Source organism: Malania oleifera, chromosome 1, assembly GCF_029873635.1.
Source record: "Malania oleifera isolate guangnan ecotype guangnan chromosome 1, ASM2987363v1, whole genome shotgun sequence".
NCBI lineage: Eukaryota > Viridiplantae > Streptophyta > Magnoliopsida > Santalales > Ximeniaceae > Malania > Malania oleifera.
In genome coordinates this window covers 115,957,208-115,972,740 of record NC_080417.1, presented here as the reverse complement: position 1 = coordinate 115,972,740, position 15,533 = coordinate 115,957,208, and positions in this window count along the sequence as shown.

Sequence of the window (15,533 nt, the reverse complement as noted above, 5' to 3'; positions counted from 1 at the left end):
AGGAATTATATTAAGTTTTGTCCATATTCAATTCAAATTCAATGCCAAAAACATGTATAGTTTATTGCCTTTCTAAAGTTTTAGCCACAGGGATATTGTAGTTTTTCACATTGCATTGAAAGTATGGTAGCAAATCTAAGAAGAGATGCCATTTTCTTTATACAAATATTTATTATAGGCTTAAAATATATATAAAAAAAACAAAATGTAAAATATAAGTGGCACATGCTCTCTATAACTATCTTAGCTCGTTTTACTTAGTGACATGTGATGGTTGTATGACTTGCACATCAAATAATCAAAATGTCATTAGAAATCATAAGTCCAAATTACAAATTACAAACCTTAGCAATCCAAGTTAAGCTTCCATCAATCTTATCCCTGATTCACTCTATTGATATATAGATAGATAACTATTTTTAAAGTGTCGCAATATTTGTGGGCCAATCCAAAAAAAGGATGGGTCAAATTGGGTTGGAGTTTTGGTCTTGGCGTTTTGAGTTTGAATTAGTTTGAGTTAAGCTGGGTTTGGGTAAATTAGAATTGGGCTAGGGCTAGTTGGAATTAATTATCTTAGGTTTAAGTTAGGTTATGCAGAGACCCGAATAGTTATCGTAATTTAATAACAGAAGGAGGAGAGGAAAGAAGAATTAACGAAGGAATTAAATAGGGTCTCGTCGACGAATGCAGGGGATTCATCAACGAGCACACATGAGGGGCTCATTGACGGGGACATGTCTCGTCGATGAGAAGATACCGAGAGGATATATCGCAGTTCTGAATTTCTTCGATGAGGAGTAAGCATTCGTTGACGAATTTCCTTCTTGACCTCGTCGACAAAGGCTAGTGTATAAATAAGCCTAAACTTCATTTTGGTTGAAATTCACGCACAAATTTCTCTCTCTCTCTCTCTCTCTCTCTCTCTCTCTACTATTTGTCTTTCTCATCCTCTCTCTAAGTTTTCGGGCTGAATTCTTGCCGGTTTGACTATCCGAGGCCACCACGACACTCGTGAGGAAGTTCTCTTCAAGTTTATTAGAGTGGATTATTGATGGGGCTACTTTGGATTTCATCCCAAATTCAAAGTAAGACTTGTTATTCAATATTTGGCCTTACCATAGTTATAAGAAATGTAGTACACAGAGAAATACTGAAGTTTTGTTTTAGGAGATGTTGTTTTCAAGGTGTTGAGCGGGGAACCCTGCGGGTGTAGGACCAGACACATTAGGGGCTTTTCAATAATTAGGTAAGAGAAATATGCTATGCTAGGAAATTTTAGCAAAGTTATCAGATATGTAATGCATGTTTATATATATAAGTTTATTATCCAGTTTTCCAGAATATGAATTTAATTTGTGTGGCCTGAGTAGATATTTTCCTGATATAAAATTTATATGGTTTTTCCCAAAATATCATAATTTACAGTATATACAGATATAGACAGATATTTATCAAACAAATATTATAGATGTTTTTCTAGAATAGTATGTTACAGTAATTATAGCATGCCATGTTTCCTAAAGCCATAACACTTAGATTTACAAATTATACAGTCAGTTATTACAGTCAGATATACAGTTATAACAGTCAGCTATTACAGATATGTTATACAGATGTTACAGTATATACAATTTAGATTTACAGTGTTATGGTTATTTTGGAAACATGATGAAAACAGTAGAAATATTATAGTAGTATATGTAAGATTTAATACTATATATATATATATATATATATATATATATATATATATATATATAGTATTAGATCTCTGATGAAATAGTTCAATCAGATTCAGTTAGCAGAGCACAGTACCGTTGCTATTTTCAGATCAAAGTGCAACCACATATCTCAGATAGTATGTGGATTCCGTCAACCGTGCTCAGAGAGCTTGTAGTCTCCCCAGAACTCTAGGTTAAGGGGGGCCAATTTGATGAGGTAGTTTTTTCAATTCTGTGCTTAGGAGTGGATGCAGTTTGGTCGGACTGAGGAAGGGTAGAGTATAGTGATTACTTGGTGGGCCAACTAGAGTTAAGTCCTGCCTAAGGGCCATACAACCCTGTCATGAGTGGTCAAATCATGACATACAGATTTCCAGGGAAAAGTATCAATTATGTATATGTATACAGATTTACAGCATTTACTGATTATAATATGATATTAGCAGTATGAATGGTAGAAAACTCAGATGATACCGTTATGTTTTAAATTACAACAAATGCAAGTTATACTTTATATTAATTTACCAGATGATACATTTTTGGATAATATTATAGTATTCATGCAACTCGGTCGCCACACACTAGTAATAGCATATTTCCACTTACTAAGCGTCGACTCACCACATTACTTTAACATTTTTCAGGTGATCCAGCTAAGCAAGCAGATCAGACTCGCAGATAGAGTGACCTTTTTATTTGCCCCGTTGATAGGGTAAGTGTATTTTGAGGTTTATGTTTTGAGTAGGTGGTATCGGTGGGAAATGTAAGGAAGTACCTATGGTTTTGAAACACTGGATTCTGGTATTGTATTTATATATATGGATGTATGACTTTATGTTTTCTACTGCATAGGTGTGTGTATTATCTACAGGAATACCTAAGTACCCATTTGGGGCCTGCGATGCTATAGCAAGGGTATTAGAGTAATTTATCTATCTATAAAAAAATGGTGTAATTTTTGGGTCGTTATAGTTTGGTATCAGAGCGTAGGTTGATAGGTTCTGTAGACTCTACAGTATAGCGGAAAACAATACTAGAATTTAGAAATAGAATCTTAAGAAGAGTGGAATAGGGTATCAGTGAAATTGATGTTGGGAAATTAGGATGAGAATTTGGGGTTTCGTTCTGTGGTTTGGGGGTAGAATTTTGGGATGGTTTCTGTGATTTTCCTGGGGTGACGATTCCAGGAAAACTATAGTAAACTAACGATGATTTCTATTTTCTTATGGTAGGACTCGATCTTAAATTAATAATGAGAGGTTAGGGGTATTTTAGTTAGTATACTATTGTAGGATTCAGATACTTAAAATAATTTGGTAATATTGTAGGATGGATCCAAGAGGTTGTAGTGCTCACGTTAGTGGTGATGACGGAGTTGGGCCTTTTGGTGCAGGCGGCAGGGACTCAAATGCTGTGCTATATAGTGTGGCTCACCAAGTTATGACTGAGATTGCTTGGAGCTCCAGGGAGCTGTGAGGTCCCTCTCCAGCTCAGGGATGTACGATAGAGAAATTTATGAAGATGAACCTGCTAGCATTTTCAGGGGCGGCTGATCTTGCAGTTGTGGAGAATTGGGTGCAGGAGATAGAGAAGATTTTGATGGTGCTTCATTACACTGATGAGCAAAGGGTCCTTTATGCTATGTACAAGTTGGCAGGGGAGGCCGAGAGATGGTGGACAACCACTAGACTACTGGAGGAGCAGAGAGTAATTCCAATGCCAATAACCTAGGCTCGATTCAGGGACATATTCTTTGATAGATACTATCCTACCTTGGTTAGAGAGGCTAGGGTACAGGAGTTTCTGAGCCTCTCCCAAGGTTCGATGACAATCCAGCAGTACGCGGTGAAATTTATCGAATTATCGCGTTTCTGCCCTTATATTGTTCTAGATGAAGTAAAGAAGGCTAAGATGTTTAAGAGGAACTTGAGGCGAGATATTAATAGATAGGTGGCAGTACTGAGGATACAAAACTTCTCACGGCTGGTTGACAGGGCCATAATAGTAGAGAAGAGTTTGTCAAGAGAGACTGAGATACAGAACCAGAAGAAGAGGACCGCATTCTCGAGTTTTCAGGTGGGGTCTAGCCAAGGCCCTTGGAGAGGAGGTAGGTCTGGTGGGGGTCAGAGGCAGATGGTAGAGCACAGTGGATTTCAAAGTGGACATCCTTTTACCACTTGCCCTAGATGTGGAAGGAGATATCCAGGTGAGTGCCAACTAGGGGAGAATGTTTGCTACCGTTGTGGGAGACTCGGTTACATGGCTCAAACATGCCAGATGTTGTCGAATTATGCACCATCTCCCAGACCGAATCGGGGTGGTCATCAGGCGCCTCGTGGAGGTCAGTAGAGGAACACGGTGCCGGCGAGGGTGTATGCGTTGACGCCGAGACTGTTGGAGACGTCATCACACGTACCCTTATTGCTTGTTCATATAAAGCTGTTGTTTTATTTGATACAGGTGCTACCCATTCTTTTATTTCATTGGTGTATGCTTAGTTGATGGGGGTACGAGGCACGGTTGTTGGATGTTGGGTTGGCTATAGCTACGCCGATTGGATTAGTGGTGAGATGTAGAAGAATACTCAGAGACTTTCCCGTGACCATTTAGGGAAAAGTACTCCCAGCTGATCTTATGATATTAGACATATAGGGATTTGATATAATTTTGGGTATGGATTGGTTGGTAGTTAATCATGCAAGTATCGATTGCCATTTGAAAGAAGTGATTTTCAGACCTCTAGGTGAGCAAGAATACAAATTTCTTGGTTCATGTGTATGTTCTTCGCCACAGCTGGTGTCAGCTATTCAGGTGAAGAAAATGATACAAGATGGTTGCCAGAGATTTGTTGCCTACATAAAAGAATTGCTAAAAGAAGAACTGAAACAAGTCCATATTCTTGTGGTCAAAGAATTTTTAGATGTGTTTCTAGAAGAATAACCTAGTTTGCCACCAAATTGTGAAGTTGAATTTATTGTGGATCTTTTACCGGGGTTAGCACCAGTATCTAAAGCACCTTATCGAATATCTCCAACCGAGTTAAAAGAACTAAAAAATCAATTGTAGGAGTTGTTGGTTAAAGGATTTATCAGACCTAGTGTGTCGCCCTGGGGAGCACCAGTTCTATTCGTAAAGAAGAAGGATGAGACCATGAGGATGTGTATAGATTACAGTGAGATAAATAAACTGACAATTAATAATAAGTATCCTCTTCCTAGGATTAACGACTTGTTTGATCAGCTTCAGGGGACCCAGGTCTATTCTAAAATTGACTTTCGGTTGGGTTATTATCAGGTGAAGGTTAGGGAAGAAGACATTTCAAAGATGGCGTTTCGAACGAGATATGGGCATTACGAGTTCTTAGTGATGCCATTTGAGTTAACTAACGCACCAACAATATTTATGGATTTGATGAACCGGGTGTTCCATCAATACTTGGACTAGTTTGTTGTAGTATTCATAGATGATATACTAGTTTACTCGAGGAGTTTTGAGGAGCACGAGCATCATTTGAGACTGGTATTGCAAACACTAAGAGAGAGAAAGCTATACGCGAAATTCAAGAATTGTGAGTTCTGGCTGAGGCTGGTTTCTTTTCTTAGCCATATGATCTCTGAGGCAGGTGTATGATGTATCGGTTGATTCAAGTAAGATAGAGGCAGTAGTGAATTGGGTAAGACCAGGAAATGTCTAGGAGGTTAGGAGTTTTCTGGGATTGGAAAGCTATTACCGATGCTTCATAGATAGTTTCTCCACTTTATCAGGTCCACTGACGTGACTTACGAGAAAGAATATGAAATTTGAATGGACTGATGACTGTGAGCAGAGTTTTCAGGCATTGAAGTAGAGGTTGGTCACTGCCCCAGTGTTGGCTATTCTATCAAAGGAGGACGGGTTTGTAATATATAGTGATGCATCGTTGAAGGGTCTTGGATGTGTGTTAATGCAATATGGAAGAGTCATAGCCTATGCATCTAGAAAGCTTAAAGAATATGAAAAGAACTACCCTGTGCATGATTTAGAATTAGCTGCGGTGGTTTATGCTTTAAAAATCTAAAGGCATTATCTATATGGTGGAAAGTGCGAAATCTTCACAGATCACAAAAGCTTAAAATATTTATTTACCCAGAAAGAGTTGAATATGAGGCAAAGAAGGTGTTTAGAACTCATTAAAGATTATGATTACACTATTAGTTACCACCCAGGGAAAGCAAATGTGGTAGCCGATGCTCTGAACAGGAAATCGGTGAGACAAGTACTAACAACTATGGAGATTCAGCACCCGATCCTGATGGATTTGGATAGACTTGGCGTAGAGTTAGTAGAGGATAATCTTTAGGAATTTATTGCCAGTGTAGCCTACACTATATGAAAAGATTAAGGTCGCTTAAGGTGATGATGCAGAATTAGCAGAGGTAATAGCCAGAATACAGGATGGTCAAGGAGAGGAGTTCAGTATCTCTGATGACAGAGCTCTGAGGTTTCGCACCAAATTGTGTGTACCTATAGATGTTGATATTAAAAGAACGATTTTAGAAGAGGCTCACATATCACTATACATAGTCCATCTCGACAGTACTAAAATGTATAGGGATCTGCGGGAGTATTTTTGGTAGAGTGGAATGAAAAGGGAAATTGCCGAGTTTGTATAGCAGTGTTTGACGTGCCAGTAGGTTAAGGCTGAGCACTAGAGATTGGAAGGTCAGTTGCAGCCACTCTTTATTCTATAGTGGAAATGGGATCACGTTTCTATTGATTTTATTACTGGGTTACCATTAGTGTGATAGGGATTGAATGCTATTTGGGTGGTCACTGATCATCTGACGAAGACCGCTCATTTCATCCCGATTAAATTCAGTTATTCTATGGATAAATTGAAAGAAATATACGTTCAATAAATAGTTCGTTTCCATGGTGTACCGGTATCCATAGTCTTAGACTGAGATCCTCGGTTTACTTCACAATTTTGGAAAAGCTTTTAGGAGGCTATGGGTACACAGTTAGCATTCAACACTTTTTTTCACCCTCAGATGGATGGTCAGATTGAGAGGACAATCTAGACATTGGAAGATATGCTTCGGGTGTGCATGTTAGATTTTGGGGGTAGCTGGACCTAGTTTATGCTGCTAGTTGAGTTTGCTTACAATAACAGTTATCAGGCTAGTATCAGCATGGCACCTTACGAGACACTGTATGGTAGAAGGTGTCGTTCTCCTCTTTTCTAGGATGAGATAGGAAAGAGCCGAGTTTTGGGTCCAGAGATAGTACAGCTGGCGTATGATAAGGTCTAACTAATTAAAGAAAGAATCAGTACTGCGCAGAGTCAGTAGAAAAGCTATGTAGACACTCGTCGCCGGGAGTTAGAATTTGATGTGGGGGATCAGGTATTCTTGAAGGTAGCTCCTTTGAGAGGGGTTATGAGATTTGGGAAAAAGGGCAAGCTGAGCCCTAGGTTTGTTGGCCCTTTTGAGATATTAAGAGAGTGGGGTCAGTTGCCTACAGGAGAGCTCTGCCACCAGCTTTGTCCAGGATACACGACATATTCCATGTTTCCATATTGAGGAAATACGTCCTAGACCCATCCCACATAATCAATTATGCAGAAATAGAGCTTAAGGATTCATTAGCCTATGAGGAAGCACCAATACAGATTTTAGACCGGAAGACTCAAGCATTGCGCACTTAAGAAATTTAGTTGGTGAAATTTTTGTGGAGAAGTCATGCTATAGAGGAAGCTTAGTGGGAGCTCGAGGAACAGATAGACAGAAATATCCACAGTTATTTCAAGAGATCTAGTCATAACTAGAGAAGTGTAAGTAATTATATAGTATTTCTTTTGCAGGTACATGTAATAGTTTAGTCACTGAATATTCTTTTAGTTTTGGGGGAATTTTATTTTATATATGTAATCTCTCAGAACTTGGAATGTAACCAAGATATTCCTCTGCCATAAGTGAGGGTAAGTAATAAAATAAGTAGACAATTTTCTTCAGAGAATAGTGTATAGTACAAATAGTAAATTTAGAGGACGAAATTTTATAAGAAGGGGAGAATGTAGAGTCTCGAATAATTATCATAATTTAATAACATAAGGAGGAGAGGAAAGAAGAATTAAAGAAGGAATTAAACCAGGTCTCGTTGATGAACACAGGGGATTTGTCGACGAGCACACATGAGGGGCTCGTTGACGGGGAAATGTCTCGTCGATAAGAAGATATCGAGAGGATATATTGCAGTTCTGAATTTCTTTGACGAGAAGTAAGCATTCGTCGATGAATTTCCTTCTTGAACTCGTCAACGAAGTGACGTGACTCGTCGACGAAGGCTAGTGTATAAATAAGCCCAAACTTCATTTTTGGCTGAAATTCACGCACAAATTCCTCTCTCTCTCTCTCTCTCCCCCCTCTCTCTCTCTCTCTCTCTCTCTCTCTCTCTCTTGTTCGTCTCTCCCATCTTCTCTCTAAGTTTTTAGGCCAGATTCTTGTCGATTCGACGATTTGAGGCCACCATGACACTTCTAGGGAAGTTCTCTTCAAGTCTACTGGAGTGGATCGTTGGTGGGGCTGCTTTGGATTTCATCCCAAATTCAAAGTAAGACTTGTTATTCAATATTTGGCCTTACCATAATTATAAGAAATGTAGTACACAGAGAAATACTGAAGTTTTGTTTTGGGGGGATGTTATATTCAGGGTGTTGAGCGGGGAACCCTACGGGTGTAGGACCAGACACAGTAGGGGCTTTTCAATAATTAGGTAAGGGAAATATGTTATGCTAGGAAATTTTAGCAAAGTTATCAAATATGTAATGCATGTTTATATATATAAGTTTATTATCCAGTTTTCTAGAATATGAATTTAATTTGTGTGGCCTGAGTAGATATTTTCCTGATATAGAATTTATATGGTTTTTCCCAGAATATCATAATTTACGGTATATACAGATATAGACAGATATTTATCAGACAAATATTGTAGATGTTTTTCTAGAATAGTATGTTATAGTAATTATAGCATGCTATGTTTCCTAAAGCCATAACACTCAGATTTACAGATTATACCGTTGGTTATTATAGTTAGATATACAGTTATAACAGTCAGCTATTACAGATATATTATACAGATGTTACAGTATATACAATTCATATTTATAGTGTTATGATTATTTTGGAAACATGATGAAAACAGTAGAAATATTATAGTAGTATATCTACATATACATTATCAGATCCCTGATGAAATAGTTCAGACAAATTTAGTTAGCAGAGCACGGTACCGTTTCTATTTTCAAATCAAAGTGCAACCACATATCTTAGATAGTTTGTGGATTCCGTCAACTGCGCTCGGAGAGCTTGTAGTCTCCTTAGGACTCTGGGTTGAGGGGGCCTGGTCTGACAAGGTAGTTTTTCCAGCTCCGTGCTTAGGAGTGGATGTAGTTTGGCCAGACTGAGGAGGGATAGAGTATAGTGACTTACTTGGTAGGCCAACCAGAGTTAAGTCCAGCCTACGGACTGCACAACCCTGTCATGAGGGGTCAAATCATGACATACATATTTCCAGGGAAAAGTATCAACTATGTATATGTATACAAATTTACAGCATTTACTGATTATAATATGATATTAGCAGTATGAATGGTAGAAAACTCAGATGATACCGTTATGTTTTAAATTACAACAAATGCAAGTTATACTTTATATTTATTTACTAGTTGATACATTTTTGGATAATATTATAGTATTCATGCAACTCGGTCGCCACACACTAGTAATAGCATATTTCCACTTACTAAGCGTCGACTCACCACATTACTTTAACATTTTTTAGGTGATCCAGCTAAGCAAGCAGATCAGACTCGCAGATAGAGTGACCTTTTTATTTGCCCCGTTGATTGGGTAAGTGTATTTTGAGGTTTATGTTTTGAGTAGGTGGTATCGGTGGGAAATGTAAGGAAGTACCTATGGTTTTGAAACACTGGATTCTGGTATTGTATTTATATATATGGATGTATGACTTTATGTTTTCTACTGCATAGGTGTGTGTATTATCTACAGGAATACCTCAGTGCCCATCTGGGGTCTGAGATGCTATAGCAGGGGTATTAGAGTAATTTATCTATCTATAAAAAAATGGTGTAATTTTTGGGTCGTTACAGGTTAGGTCTCGTGTGGGCTTTAGGCCTTAGTGGGCTTAGGATTGGGTTGAGGTGGGTTTAGGTTTGGGCTGGGTTGGTTAGTTGGGCTAAGGCTTATTAGGCTTTAATTTAGTTGGGCCTAAGGCGGAGGTTTTGGTTTTAGGCTAGGATTTTTTGTTTTAATAATTAGGTTTAGGCTGATTAGGCCTTGGATAAGGGTAGATTTAGGATTAGGTCAGGATAGGTTGACTCAGGTTAGGGTTAGGATGATTCAAGTTCAAGTCAGGTTAACCCGAGTATTCGGATCTAGTTGACCTAAATTTTAGGTCATTTAATTTGGGTTTTGGTAGGGTTTTGCTAGGTATTTTTGGTTTTGGTTGAGGGATTTGAGGGCTCTAGTTTTATTTTTTATTTTTTTTATTTTAGGACTTTAGGATTGAATGAAGGGTTAGGGCAGTATTTAAAAACACTATTAAATGAGCAATTTCAAACCATTCTTTGTTAAACCAAATTGTAGTTTTCAAATAGTCATTTCCATTTCAAAACGCTGCTCCTTTATTTGATCACAAATTTGTCTCAATCGTGCAATGAACCCTAATTTTCAATCATTCTACAACATTTCTCAATCACACACCCAAAAAAAATTATATATTTATCAAAATGAGAGAGAATTAGGGTCTGTGATACTTATCTTTTAGACTATTCTCTCGTCCTTCTTCTCTGCCTTTGCATACCAATTAGTAGAGCCCTCTTTTTCAGCCAAGCTCTTCCTTTCAAATTCTCTCGCTTGATCTCTTCACTCTTTGAATGCTCTCTCTCTTGCTCCCTTTAAATAACTTGTGCCAAAGTCCCCCTCCAAAAGTCCCTTGAATTTAATCCCTAGTCTCTACCTCTAAGCAATGCTAATATGGGAACTAGCACCAAGGAAAGACAAGATATGGCTGGCCATTAGGACCAACCATATGGGTAAATAACGTATAGGGAATAGCAAGTCATTACTATTCATGGGGAACAAATGTGTGGGAATAGTTGCAATTTCCAACTAAAGGCCCAATTATGGGCCTTTGACTGCCCTTAGCCCAAATTGGGCTTTTGTGATGACCTGAAAATTTCATTCAAAATTCTCTGATATCATCTATAGAGACTTGAATATTAGATATTACAATAATCATTGCTAAAAACAACGGAAGTCCTCAAATGCTAATTACCATAGTACTAATTATCCTAATACAACAATATCATTTCCAATATCACAATACACCCCTTAAATGTTAAATACATCAAAAATCATAATTTAATAAGAATCTATTCTAAATAAAACCTTTTGTCCCACCCACACTTCCACTGCGCTACTCTAATTACTATTTTGCTCCTCATGGCATCTGAAAAATATTGGATAATCATGGGATGAGACACCTCTCAGTAAGACGGAATATGTTAGCCTTGTTGGCTACAATATCATATTTAATGTGTTTTGATGATATTAATATATTTGTATTGTTCCTAGTGTTTTTCTATCTTTGCAGATCTTTTTTAGTACAGGTACTCATTTATGGAGTACTGGATCAAAGGCAAAGATCGGATTGAGTAGTCGTCAAGTAGGAACGATCATACGGACACGTACTCGGAAAGTCCTAAGCACAACCGAAAGCTTAAATTGTAGAATTATTTGTAATAAGGGTTGTGTGTGTGTAAGGAACTTTTTGTGACTCTTGCATTTTGTTTCTGCATGATTTATGAGCAAGAGTTGAGCAATGCACATGCACACTAGGACACATGAGTTTATAGGATTGCACTAAAGTCATAAACACAAACTCACCTTTCATGGTTTTCAAAGTTAAACTTAAAGAATTTGTTAAATGAATCATAAACTCAAACATGGTTTTCAAAGGGACAAGTTTTTAACATCTTGGTTCTACAAACATTTTCACACTTGGTCCCAAATGTGTCAAAACGAGTCTTATGTCCAAAAGCTTCAAAGAAGTCAAGTATTTTTCATAACAAGACATAATGGCATATAAGATATCAACTGAGCTTTCAAATGGGTTTTATTAACAAGATATCTTATAATCAAAGGAAAATTCACTTGGACAAGTTTTGAACTTCATTAGACTTAATATCTTTCTCATTTTTTGTCCAAAAAATGTTTTAAGTGTTAAAAGGTTTTTTGAATAAGGAAAAAGTAGTGTGTGAGTTTCAGCTCCAGAACACTCATCGACGAATACAGGGGATTTTTCAACTGGTGTGAGAAGGGGACTCATCGAAGTACACAGGGTACTCATTGACGTAGAGATCCCGAGAGCACTTGAAATTGCAGAGGTGACTCGTTGACGAATACAGGGGATTCGTTGAATGATGTGTGAAGGTCACTCGTCGACGTATACAAGGGAATGTTGACGAAGAGATACCGAGACCCACCTGAGACTTGCAGAGAAGTCTCATCGATGAGAACAGGCACTCGTCGACGAATATGTGTGTGGGGCTTGTCAACATATATATGGACTCATTGAAAAGCGGTCTCGAGCCCAACGTCCTAACAGGTAGAAAACGACTAGTTTTTGTTGGGGATTGCTCCCAACGGCTAGTTAACAACTATTAGGGGCTTTGACCTACAATAAGTAAAAGTTCCTAAACTTGTTTAGGAGGGTTTTTGATTATTGTTGATCATATTTGTGAGAAATATCTTTAAATTCAAAAACCTAGCACATTGCACCTTGCATATAGTTCATATTCACAAAGTGCTTAAACTCTCTTGTCCTCTAAATCTTGTTTGAATCATTTCTTGAGAGAGTTGTGTGAGGTTTGAGTTATAAATCATATTTGCTCATTGTAAGGAGCATTCTTTGTAATTTTCCATGTTCTTGTGAAAGGTTCTCTGTGAACCGAATCGATAAAGGCTCTTTGTAAGCGGTATGAGCGATTATAGTGGATTGTAGAATCCTTGGCTTGGTGCTAAGGCATGGATGTAGGCTGGGTGCCAAACCACGTTAAAAACTAGGTGTTAAGCTTCTCTCTCCCTACTCTTTATTGTTTATCTTGTGCATGATTTAAATTCCATATATTGTGATATAATTTCTTGAATCTTGCCAAGTATTTTGTTTTGTGGAGAGAATTTTTAAATACACAAAAAGAGTCATTCACCCCCCCTCTGACTCTATTGTGTATCCACTGCAGGGCGTATATCAGAGCTGAACGCTTGCTTTTAACGAAATAAAATCTAGAGTGTAAAGATCTTGGAGTATGCGTATGAAGCACCCATAACCCGAGGTTAATCTGTAGATCATCCTCCACAGTTCAACAGGGGTAACTACCCATCGTGGAAAAATCGTATGACAATCTTCATTCAATCTTATGATTTAAAAATGTGGAGAGTGGTCACCGAGGGAAACTACGAATTCAATGAAGAAGGTGAACCAAAACAAATGGAGGAATTGACAGATGCCAAATCAAGGTTAGCACAACTCAATTTCAAAACAAAAAAATTCCTTTATTGTGCTATTTGTGATGAGGAGTACAATTGCATTTGTGGATGTGACACCGCAAAGGAAATTTGGGACAAACTCCAAGTAATGTATGAAGGTACGTCACAAGTCAAATAGTCTAAAATTTATATGTTAGTTAAAAAATATAAAATGTTCAAAATGGAAGAGGGTGAATCAATTGCTTCCATGTTTACATGATTCACACACATAACAAATGGCTTGAAAGCACTTAGTAGAACAGTTTCTATAGAGGATAATGTTCAAAAAGTTCTTCGATCTTTACCTGAGTCATGGCATGCAAAATCCACTGCCATTGAGGAGGAAAAGGATCTAACCAAAGTCACACTTGATGAGCTTATTGGGTCACTTATGACTTATGAACTTCAGAAAAATATGACTTTGGATCCTAAAAAGCCTAGGAAGGATAAATGCCTTGCTTTTAAATAATCTAGTCCAAATTCCAAAGAAATTCTAGAAGTTGATGAAAATAATAAGAATGTCATGGAATCACTCAAAAGTGACATACAAAAATTCCTTGTAGGTAAACAAAACTTTAGGAATTAAGAAATAAGCAAGAATGAGAAAGAAGCACATCAATGCTTCATGGCTAACGAACAAGAAGAAGAAAGAACAAGCTCAAAAGATGATGATGATACTCCTTATTATGATGAACTAGTAGATAGTTGTGCTAAATTGTATGATGAATTAGTATTAGCAAAAATAAAGAGCAAAAATGTTGAGAAAGAGCTTGCTATGGTAACTTAAGGAATCCTCATTAAAAGAAGAAAATGAAACATTAGAAGTCAAAATGGAAAGGAAAAGAATCTTGCCTTTGTTCCATCTTAAAAGCGAATACTTCTCTTAAAAAGGAAAATGAGGAGCTTTTAGAAAAGGCTCAAAAAGACCATGGATCTCTTCAAATTGAGCTAAAAAATTTGAAAAATCAAATTGAAAATGTCTTGAAAGAAAATGCTATCTTGAAAAAGAAAAATAAAGATCATGGCAAAGTCATAAGAGGTAAAGAAGATTCAAATAAATTCTTAGGAGTTACAAGGAACAACTTCTCCAAAAAGAATTTGAAAACCTCTTATATGTCACAAGGGTATGCCTCAACAAGCAAAAATAATGCATATAAGTCAAGACCCTTACATGAAAATAAAATTTGTTTATATTGTGAAAGAAGGGGTCGAATACAATATTTTTGCCCTTATAGAGGAAATAGAGGTAAAGAAAGAAAAATGGAATATGTTGTAAAGAAAACCAACCCCTTTGGACCCAAGGAGGAATGGGTACTGAAAGGAAACACATGAGCTCTTTGAATTGTTTCCTTAGGACCTAGGATTAGGAATTAGGTTTAGGACCTTAGGTAGATTCAAACCACACCTAGGTGAAATGAATAAGTGTTGAAAAAGTAAATTGTCTTTATGATAAAATAAAAACACTTATTTTTGGTTTGTGCTCAAAATACGAAAATTCCAGTTTTCTCTTTTTAATTTGTATTAAATTATTTTGCTGGAAATATCTTGAGAATCATGCCAATATTAATGAGTTCATTTGATTAAAACCAATACACATCTTTAATTGTTTCTATCTTGAAAATTGTTTAACCTCCCTTCGAGATATTGGCTATGACTTTATGGGATGAAATAGCATGTGCTCCAAACTTGGTATTTGGAAAAAACTTTGTTTCCTCTTGTGGATTTCTAAGGTTTTGATATTTTGATTCAAAAGCATGGTATGATGCATTTTGATGATTTATGCTCTTGCTTGGATATATAGTAGAATTCTTAAAAATATAGAATAACATATCCCATACATGGACTTGAGCTTTAGTAAAAACTAATCATAACAACTTTTGGAAAATTTGCATTGAATGATTGATCTACATCATAGGGTAAAATTCTTAGAAATCATCATTTAGTTGTTTGGAAGAAAGCCATTCTAGGTCTTCTGATATTATGGTTTAGCAATTTTTTTTTTTGGCATATGTGTTTAGCACACACTCACATCACCACCATGAAATCTTAGATTAAGGAGGAGAAATCATTTTTAGGTAAAATGAATTGTGCCTATCTTTTTAATGATGATCAAAGGGGGAGATGATTGTTTGGTGTCCTCTAGGATAAGAGAGTATTGTGTGGTGTTATGTGAGGGGGAGTAGAATGCATATGATTGAATGAAAGTTCAAATTGCTTACTT